This window comes from Sceloporus undulatus, chromosome 4, assembly GCF_019175285.1.
Source record: "Sceloporus undulatus isolate JIND9_A2432 ecotype Alabama chromosome 4, SceUnd_v1.1, whole genome shotgun sequence".
NCBI lineage: Eukaryota > Metazoa > Chordata > Lepidosauria > Squamata > Phrynosomatidae > Sceloporus > Sceloporus undulatus.
The window spans coordinates 149,541,994-149,553,065 of record NC_056525.1 but is presented as its reverse complement, the minus strand read 5'-3'; the positions used below and the strand labels follow the sequence as shown (position 1 = coordinate 149,553,065).

Below are 11,072 nucleotides of genomic sequence, written 5' to 3'. Positions count from 1 at the left end.
TTCTATTGCTATTCAAAAAAAGTAAAATTCACTTCAAAGAAGGATAGGACCCAGCAATTCTTTTGTTTCACCTAACGTTGTTAGGAGCAGGACTTGCTCTTTTTAAATGTCTGGTGACATCAAGTGATGCACTCTATGAAATATCAAGCCAGCAAGAAAACAAAACAACTAAAGAACAAAGGCCATGGTGTTTTGTTTCTATGGATCTGTGAAATTTAGACTTCCGTGTTTTCTGTGATATCTTTCCGTTCTATCAATCTGCCCCTAAATGTGTCAAATACTTTCCAGTCCAAAGCTCTGTAGACATTTGGGGACACAAATTTGGACAGTGTAATTATGGCACCCAGATATTCCCATAGTTCAGCATCTGGAATGCTAAGGAGGGATTAGTGGTGATTCAAGTTTGGAAACTGAAATGTAAGAAAATTTTTTTTTTAGATTCCTAGGAATGTATGTGCAAAAGCAAAGTGAAACCCAGCCCCTAAACTGGGTAGGGACTCCATTGAAAAATTACCCCTTTCCCAAAAACAGGTGGCAACACAAATATAAATAAAGTATGTTTTGAGGATAGCTATACAATGAAAATAATGATGGCAGCACTGGAACATGGCGAAGTGCTGAGATCAGCAATTCACTGTGAAAAGAGCTGAAATGAAATTTGCTATCTCTGTCTACCTCACATAGACTGAGCTTTCCCTCAGTTGTCCTAAAAAGCTTAGTTCATTGTTGTGTCTGATGGGATTGGTTTTGGAAATTTTATGTTTGGTGCATTTTATGAATTATTTAAAAAGGGTTAATTAATCGCTGGCAGCTGTTGCTAACTTGTTACCGACATGGACGCAAGCCCAAGTGAAGTGACTGGTGCTTGGTGGATTAAAGCTACAGTGCCCAAGGATAATCATTCAAAGAAGCCCAAGAAAAGATGCTCTGTTCAGTGCTGACAACCCCTATCATCCCTCTTGTAAGCTGCTGCTGAAACAGAACCTTGATTGACAGTTCAAGGGGCAAGTGTCTCTGACATACACACACACACACACACACCAGATGAAAAAGTTGGGATTTTGCATTCTTTTTTCTTGTTGCTCTCAGTCAAGACTATCACTGGAGGTTGGTGGCTCTCATGTCAGCAGGATGATGACTGTACTCCAGCTTTTTCTTCAGATTTTAAAGGATCTATCCATAGTGCTATAACCTATCCCCCAAATAGGTTTAGCACCTTGGAAAACAGCTTTAAATTTCAGACTACTGCCCAAAAGGGATTCATCATCCCATGTTCAGCTGAGCCACCAGTGTCCACTGACTCCTCTGGATTCAGCCACTGCATGCAGCTAAGAGCCAAAATAGATAAAATGCAGCTGATGAAAAAATGGCAGCTGAATATTCGCTTTCCCTTTCCTAAAACGTCTAGTAGAATTGGCCTTGTGTTAAGCAATGGGATATCTTGTATTTCCCCACTTCTGCTCTCCATTACTGGATGTTTATTCTGGGGATGGCTGTACAGAGACATGGGATATTTTTATGTCAATACACAAAGTATATTATATCAGGCATCCTGAAAGGAGTGCTAGATGTCAGTCTGCCATTTTGGTAAGCATCCATTGTGTTTCCATTCCTGTATGTCTTTAGCCATAAAGAATTTACCATAACGTCCATTTGCCTCATATAACATGCTGTCTGAGATTGGGAAGTCCTCCTCCTCCTCCTCCAGTATTAGTAGTAGTATTAGTAGTAGTAGTAATAGTATATTTATCCTATTTCCCCCCAAAATTAGGACAGAGTGGCAATACCAGGAAAGATTCTAGAGCAGATAATTAAACAGAGAATCTGTGAACATCTAGAAGGCAATTCCATAATCACAAAAAGTCAACACGGGTTTCAGAGAAAGAAGTCATGCCAGAAAAATCTAATCTCTCTCTCTCTCTCTCTCTGATAAAATTACCAGATTGTTAGATGAAGGGAATGCTGTGGATATAGTATAACCTGATTTCAGTAAGGCTTTTGACAGGGTTTCCCATGACATTCTTGCAAACAAGCTAGTGAAATGTGGGCTAGACAACGTAACTGTTAGATGGATTTGTAATTGGTTGACCAGCCAAACCCAAAGGGTGCTCAGCAATGGCTCTTTTTCATCCTGGAGAGAAGTGACCAGTGGGGTCTCCCAGGGTTCTGTCCTGGGCCCAGTGCTATTCAACATCTTTATCAATGACCTGGATGAAAGAATTGGGGGCATACTTATCAAATTTGCAAATGACACCAAATTAGGAGGAGTAGCTAATACCCCAGAGGACAGGATCAAAATTCAAAATGACCTGAACAGACTAGAAAGTTGGGCCAAACAAAATGAAATTCACCATAAGAAATGTTAGGTACTGCACTTAGGGTGGAAAAAAGAAATGCACTGATATAGGATGGGCAACACTTGGCTGAACAAGACTACATGTGAAAGGGATCTGGGAGTCCAAGAAGACAAGTTGAAAGTGAGTCAACAGTGCAATACAGCAGCTAATAAGGCCAATGCGATTTTAGGTTGCATCAATAGAAGTATAGTGTCTAGATCAAGAGAAGTAATAGTGCCACTGTATTCTGCTCTGGTCAGGCCCCACCTGGAATATTGTGTCCAGTTCTGGGCACAATTTAAAAAGGATGTTGAGAAACTGGAACGTGTCCAAAGGAGGGGGGACTAAAATGGTGAAGGGCGGAACGACTTAGAGAGCTGGGGATATTTAGCCAGGAGAAGAGAAGGTTAAGAGGTGATATGATAGCCCTGTTTAAATATTTGAAGGGATGTCACACTGAGGAGGGAGCAAACTTGTTTTCTACTGCTACCAGAGAACAGGACATGGAAGAATGGATGCAAGCTCCAGGAAAAGAGATTCCACCTCAACATTAGGAGGAACTAACAGTAAGGCCTGTTCAACAGTGAAACAAACTCCCTCGGAATATGGTGGAGTCTCCTTCCTTGGAGGTCTTTAAACAGAAGCTGGATGGCCATCTGTTGGGGATGCTTTGATTGAGATTTCCAGCATGGCAGAATGGGGTTGGACTGGATGGCCCTTGCGGTCTCTTCCAACTCTATGATTCTAATGATTTTATTTGTTCTTTTATTCTAATATATATATATATATGTGTGTGTGTGTGTGTGTGTGTGTGTGTGTGTGTGTGTGTGATAGGAATTTTAAAGCTGAATCTGTTTTAACTTTTCAAGTCACCGTGAATTCCAGCCTTGGAAAAATGTGGATAATAATAATAATAATAATAATAATAATAATAATAATAATAGAACAACAAAATAAAAACAACAATAATGGAGCAAACCAATCATCCTTTCTGATCATTATGTTGGATGGTATCCTAGATGTCTGTTGCAAAGTCTTTAGGTAAAATTTACCTAACTAGAGGTAACATTCTAGGTACTTCAGGGGAAAACAAAAAGTTACTTGTAAAAATTGTAATTTTGACATAACTGACCTTTCAGACTCTTGCAACTAGAAATGTAACAAATTACTCTTTAAAAATAACTTTCCAAATTCTGCTTCTTTCCTAAAACAAGGTTTTTAACTTTAAAAAAAAAAAAAACAGCCCTGAGATAATTTTTCCCCTTGAGCATTCTGGCCAACTAAAATAGCAATCTACATCATCTCATCTATGATTTGAGGCACTTAAATTAAGCCCTGCTCATGTGTAGTGTTTGTACACATAGAATAAACACTATTTTTGGGGTCTCTTTCACCCTTTAATCCTTTGTTACCTTGGTTTTCCACTGTCTTGTCTGGTTTGGGTTTTGTGAAGCGACTCCCTGACAGGATATGAGCACGTTAATATAAATGTGACCTGACCAGTGTTATATAACACAGACCAAAATTGCATTTCAGAGACGTTAACAGTTGAACGGGGTGGTGGAGAGATCTTAAAATGACAGCAGAGGATAAAATGTGACATCCTTTGGTTAAGCATAATAGGGTGAATTGGGGTTATAGTTCACAAGGAAGGCACTTTTCTTGTTGGAGGACAAATGGACTTCTGCCAAGCAGACTAGTTGTCTGTTTTTCTTATGGTCTTTTCGTCTCATTCGCTATATTTATCCAATTACTTGAATGGATTTTTCTGGTCTTTTCCTCTTGCACAAATTAGAATTGGATAGGCATTTAAACATGCCATTGATATTGAGTGAAGAATTTTGACCGTCTCAAACAAGGCCATGTGAGCAAAACTTGAAGCCATGGTGGGTTTTTTTTTTAAGGACGTTCTTTTCTGTAGGAATAATAAAACAACAGGAACTGGCATTGCTGCAGAGCTATGAAGAGGAGAGCACAGTTTCAGTGCTCAGTGCAAAGGAAGAGCCGTAATAGCTTGTGACAGCACAGCAGAGTTTATTGGTGATGCCAAATGCCTTTCCTTGCCTCAGTCCCATTAATCTGATTATGATTATTATATAATTTCTTTAAAAAACCCACTCAATTGAGATTCAGTGTTTGTTTTTCATAACTGACCCTACCATTAGGTAGAGTGGGGCAGCCATCTCAGGCAGTGGGTGATGTGAATTGTGGAGCTGCAATGAAGTGATGGAGGAAAGAGCTGTCTATACCATATGTCCTGCCCTGCGATTCTATTCACTCAAAGTGGAGGATGTTCTGTTATTCCTAGTAACGATGTAAGATTCATCTGCCAGTCTGGAAGCAAGGATGCAAAGAATATTTGCAGATTTCCTCAACTTTGACAAGGAAGGCTGTCTCAATTTATTCTAAGCGTCTCCTCTAGGGCTCTCCTTCACCTGTCTCATATTTTTCATTCCTCCGTGACTTTCTCACCAGCAACCATGACAAAAACACTGGTTTTGTGCCCCCCGCCCCCCAAAAAAATCTAGATTGCACAAAACCTATTTTGCTCCTGAAAGTTTCTTTTTTTTTAAAATATAGGTATGAAAACAAGCTTCTATCCAAAAAGGAAAAAATGTATATGAAAAATAATTGGAAAATGTGCAGTGCATAACAATACATGCAAACCCTCTTGTAGTCTTTCCCACCATATTTCTGTCTGTTGGTCTATAATTAATGAGTTTTTAATGTCTTTTACCCTGTTCTTAAATTTTGTAAGCTGCCTCAAGAAAAGTTTTGAGGGGCGAAATGTAAATTCTTGTGGGTAAAATAAATTCATTAAACAAATGACGAAATGTGATAGAGTTCATTGTCCCTGACAAAGTCTGATTGGAAAGAATCCAGGCCACATCAGCGGATTTGTTCAGAGAAATGGCAGGCCACCTCATCTCAGAGAGTGAGCTTTAGAGTCACAATTCATTTCTCATGCACATAAACAGTTCTCTCCAGAGCTTGGGAAAGTTATCTATTTGGACTAAGACTCCCAGAATCCAAACTCTAAGCTAGTTGCAGGATTCTGCACTTGTGTGCTTGCTTCAGCAGCACATATACTAAAATTGGAATGATACAAAGAAGATTAGCATGGCCCCTGCGCAAGGATGACACGCAAATTTGTGAAGCGTTCCATATTAAAACATAATAATAAATTTTAAAAAAAGGATTCTGCACTTATAGTTCAAACAACAACAGACAACTGCAACATTTCAAAGCTCTAGTGTCCTGACACACTGCTTGCAAATTGCTCTTCATAGAATGAAACTGGCAAGCTATCCATCATTGTGGGTGACGTTTTGGGAGGTAAATTTTACAAGTTAGTGTTGTATAAAATTTGGCACTGCCACTAATACCCACATACATCTGACAATGAAGTCACTTTTATGGCAACTGGGGAAACAGTGGCTCTTGAGATAATGCTTTTTCCATACCAGTCTATACACTGCCTCATCATTTCTTTGGATTTTCCAGGATAATCTCATATAAAGAGCAGAGTAGTGAGGAAGAACAGGCAAATGCTAAAGCAGAACCTTCACTTAATTGTATCATCTCACACTGGGAAAATGAGGAAATGTTAATCCCAGAACATCTGCCAGGATCCTTAACCCACAGGCAAGTGAAAATTGAAGTGCTGTTTGGTCACAGATACTTACCTCAACCAAAGGAGTGAAACATACCGGAATCTCATTCAGTTACAGGAAAGGGAAGGAAATATTCTCTTACTTTATCCTTCTATGCAAGACCAAAGAATGCAAAAGATTTCCTCCTTCTGGGTGATTTGACAAGAGTTCTTGCATGTGCAATGTTTGTTTGGTTGTTGTGGGATTTTTGTGTGAAAGATACTGCATGTTCAAACAACATTGTTTTTCACAGAAAGGTTTTTGCATGGGAAGCAATTCCTTTTGCACAAAAGAAATTGTGCAAGGTCATGATATGTGTGGGCATACACATGCACATGCCAATGTTTTTGTGAAAATGAATTTTTCAGCAGGAAGACCCAAAACTGGGGGGGGGGGGGAATCTCACAGCAATTGACCATTTTCTTGATGTGTCAAAACAACTTCTTCCTTTGTTTTTAATTGTTTTGTAATTTTTTACTTAGTATTTTTAAGGATTTTACTTTTTTTTTTACTTTATGGATGTGGTGGTTTAATTGTGCTTTAAAATTGCACTGTTTTATTGTTGTTGTTTTTAATCATCTTTTGTGAGCCACTTTGGATCCATTTTGGGAGAAAGGCAGTATATTAAATAAATAAATAAATAAATAAATAAATAAAGTGGGTGAGAATATTTGGACACATTCCTTAAATCTGAAGATGCCAGCCACAGATGTTGGCAAAACGTCAGGAATAAACTCTTCTACAACCTGGTCACATAGTCTGAAAAACCCACAAAAAACTATTTACTTCAATATTCCATTCTCTTCACTCCTCCAATAGCTCCTTACCTCATATATGGCCTGTGAGGGAGTGAACAGGCAGGCCCAGCTCCATCAGGGCTAGCCTGAAGAAGAAGAGCCCTCCCTCCAGTCCACCTGCCTTGGTCCAGAGAGAAGAACCACTGGACCTCATCCCCTTTCCCACCAGCATTCCCTTCTCCTTTTGTGTTGTGTCTTTTAGATTGTAAGCCTGAGGGCAGGGAACTGTCCTATTTAAAATAATAATTGTAAGCTGCGCTGATAGCCATTAGGGCTGAAGGGTGGGGTATAAATACCATAAACAAACAAATAAATAAATAGGGTCACCATAAGTCAAAAGCAGCTTGAAGGCACACAACAACAACAATATAGATAAAGAAAAGAATATCTTCAAATAGAAACCCAAGACATCGCAGCAACTCTCCACAAGTGACCACTCCTAGTGCAGACAATATCTAACAAAATCAATCTAACAAGGTGCGCAATGGAATTTCCTGTCCCCCCTCCCCCCCGAGAATCCATGGGCAGTGGTCACCACTGAATCTGACTCATCTTTTCTCATGTCTGTTGCTGGGTGTATGAGAAGGAATGAACCAAAGAAAAAAGAGAACAAGACCAAGCTTGAGAGAGTCTGCTTTCTGAGAGAGGATTTACCTTTTTCAAAGAGAATTTTCAAAAAGCCAATCAAATCAAATTGTCATTTGTCACATCTAAATCCTATAAGATCCTATATCCTGAGAAGCACAGAAACTAGGCATCTGTTATTATTATTAAATATTTCTCTCTCTGTGTGTGTGTCTTTCAGATTATTTCTTATTTAGAAACAAAACGCTATATTCAAAAGAAAATAAACATAGTATTAATCCTTTCTGTAGTGTTAATTGGTTAATTCAGTGCAAGTAGTTGAGATTAAGGGGATCTGTTGCTGAAAGAACTACTGCACCCCGAAGCCAAGACATTTTGCTAAGCTTGTCTGTTGGGATTAGCCATCATGTGCCTCGGATGTCAATTTGCAGAGCCTTAATGCAAATTATCTCCCCTCTTCTCCTTCCTCCCCATCCATATTATATTTATAGAGAGAATTCTTTTTTTCCCCTTCCTCCATGCTTTCTTTCTTTCTTTCTTTTTAAAAAAGCTCATTTAGCTTCACAATAATCATTTGCTCTGACGTGTCAAAAATTGCTTCGGTAAAGGTTTTTCAGAATGCAACATAGAAAATCAAACATATAACTGGAGATTTTATAATCCCAATACACTGCATTCAGAGAATATTTAATGGCCTGATTTACAAGTAATCAAGGAAACGATGACAAATTCTCCACTTGTACTCATCCTCTTTCATGCAGATTTCATGTGCCACATCTGGAGTATGAGATTTAACAGGGGTTTAAAGATGCATGCAATCTTTCTGAAGAGTTTATTGATGCAAAAAAAAAAAAAAAAAAAAAAAAAAGGGGGGGGGGATCTAGGTCTCAAACATTTGTATCTGAATGTTGCTACAAATCAGAGCTGAAAAAGGTCATTTTCTTCACTACACCTCTAGAATCCACCAATTAGCATGACAAGGGCTAAGGGATTCTGGCCCAAACCAAACTAGAATAGACCTATTATATTAGTCAGAGCTCAGCAAAGCATTGATATAATTTCCACTAACTCATTGTGTCTATTCTAGTTTGGACAAACAACTCTCTTAGAACCCTATAAATGTCACCTGCATAGGGAAATCCTTTTTCATGCTCTGGGATGAATCTACTCCTAGACCTAGACCTAGACTTAGACCTAGACCTGAGGGCTTCAGGAAACCTTTGATCCTTAAGGTTGAAGTGGAATTTGGAAATATTTTCTATATGTCTGTCTGTAGCTCTCAGAATCCAAATACAATTCTAGCCAGGGAAAACGAGAAGTAAATGTTTATGACTTAGCTACTTGATTTCAATCAATGTTAGATAGGGAAGAAGGAGAAGGAGAAGACCATTAGGCTGGATACTAGAGGAGAGAGCAGACAAATGAAAGCATTTTTTAAACATGTGACAGTTAAATCACTGTTGACTCTTGCTCATGCCATTCTGACCATTCATAATGTAGAAAGGAAAATATGGTGGGGGGGAAAATGGTATGACTGCTCCATTTGGGCAGTCAGGCCAACATACAGAGATGTTAGACACAGAGAGAGGCAGTCCCAGAGAAGTTAGACTGGCATCCTCCCTACCTTATTTTTGCAGACTAACAAAGGGACAAAATAGACCACCCAAAAAGGGTGGATGGGGGCTGCCCTGGAGCTGCTTGCCCTAGAGCCACTGCAAACAGATGTGTGTGGTTCCAATCCATCCTGGAGCTGTCTCAAATAGGATTAGAAAAGATTCCCTCCTTTTTGGGCTGGTAAAGAGCTGCCATAGGTGGCCCCAGCACAACCTCAAGATGGCTTTCACGTGCTCCAGAGATGTGTGGCATCAAATTGCCATGCCCCCGGTGCAGTTTAAAGCCACCCCTGTCTGACTGGGTGTCTTCCAGGAATCTTCAAGGCATGCAGATCCAAAATGCCATGCCCCCAAGCCTCCCAGAATCTGGCTTTTCTGGACCATCTGTTCAGCCCTAGTGGCTTTTCCATTCCAACAAGTATTTGATAAGTAATGATATAAGGTCCATTTTACACAATGCGCGGGAGATTGGTAATCTCTGTGCTGGTGTGTGTTAACATATGTTGTAATCTGGTTTTAATTACTTTCTGATTGTTTTATTGGCTTTTGTTTAACTTTTGTATTTTGTGGATTTTTACAATATTTTTAATTGTTGAAAGTCTCTTTGAGCCACAATCTGGGAACAATGTGAGATATAAATCATCATCATTATATTAAAATTATAGATATGAAGTTATCATCATCATCATCTTTATTAAAATTACAGAATGGAGTAACAACAGTGTCAAACTTTATGTGCAAGATCTTCTTTAGAGTAGGTGGTTGATTTTTGAAAAGTTAAGCAAAACCAAAGTTCACAGCCTTAATTTTTGATTTATTATTATTATTTCACCTGAGACTAGGAAAGTATGCCAGAGTGTTGTCAAGCAATTCAGGCTACAACATGCTGCATGTTTCTGTGTTGCCATTGTGTTGGTCCAGATTTGGTCTGGAATTATTAGGAAAGGGGCTCTTTCTCCTAGAAGATTGTCAACCTTCCAGGTCAGGCCTAGAATCCAAGAATAGGCTCCAGTCTCCAATACTTTTTTGAGATCAATATTTGAGATATGACAACAAGCCACCATTGTTGTTTTGTACCAACCAACCATCTCAAAATACCTAAAAAGAAAGATGCAAAGGGTGTGCCTGTATTAACAGTCAGCAAAGAGAGTAGAAAACATGGAGAACTAGGCCTAGGGAAAGGATGTGAAATTGAGTTAGGAAATTGGTAGAGGTGCAGAGATTGGCATGAATAAAGAAGGAGCTAAGTAGATCAGGAGTAAATCTGCTAGGAAAATCAGATGACAATAACTGAGGTAGGGAAGGTTTACTTCAGTCTTTCCCACTATTGAAGTTCCACTTGCCAAGATTATGCAAATAAAATGCTTCCATAAATATTCTCTCTCTCTGGTTTCATGAAAGGAGGCTTCATAAACTGTAATTCCTGAATTTCACTGAATGTAATGGTAATAGTTGTAACATAAACAACTGGCATGACTAAAATTATACTTACAAATCACAATATCATACACACAGCCTAAGTGTATTTGCATATACATACAAAGATATAGCTGTGCTTGTCTGTAGAATCAGTATGTAGAGAGAGATCTTGTAGCACCTTTGAGACTAACTGAAATAAAGAAGTTGGCAGCATGAGCTTTCATAGATTTCAGTCTACCTCCTCAGATTGCATACATATTGTGAGCGTGAGAAGTATTAATAAAGGCAGCTCTTCTATCTGCAGCCTGAAATGGTTAAGGTATGAGGAAAGCTAGAATTGTTTCATTCTAGTAATTGTATTTACTGTTTCTTACACGAGATAAAGATATACTGAGCCCCTAAATGATATGAAGCTTAAAAGGCCCTGTAGCATTTCTGCAACACATGTATTATCCTCACAGATTCCTATCATTTCATTTCACTCCTTATATTCTGAATTACTAAACTATAGGTTGTACTCATATCCAGCATGGGGCCTATAGTAATGTTTCATATGAAGTCAGTCTCCCAAGTTTATCATATAGTCAAAGCAAAGAAAATCTTAAGTGCACAGACCTTCCAAATGTTTTTTTAAGCAGATTTTTTTTTTTAGGATACTCAACATTTGTT

At 38.7% G+C, this 11,072-nt stretch overlaps 1 non-coding gene across 1 annotated transcript; it reads left to right on the top strand.

Annotated features, from left to right (window-relative positions):
* Positions 1 to 5,401: 5,401 nt before the first annotated feature.
* LOC121930201 lies at positions 5,402 to 5,508 on the top strand. Its single transcript, XR_006103857.1, has one exon. It is a non-coding gene; the product is annotated as a U6 spliceosomal RNA (small nuclear RNA).
* Positions 5,509 to 11,072: the final 5,564 nt, after the last annotated feature.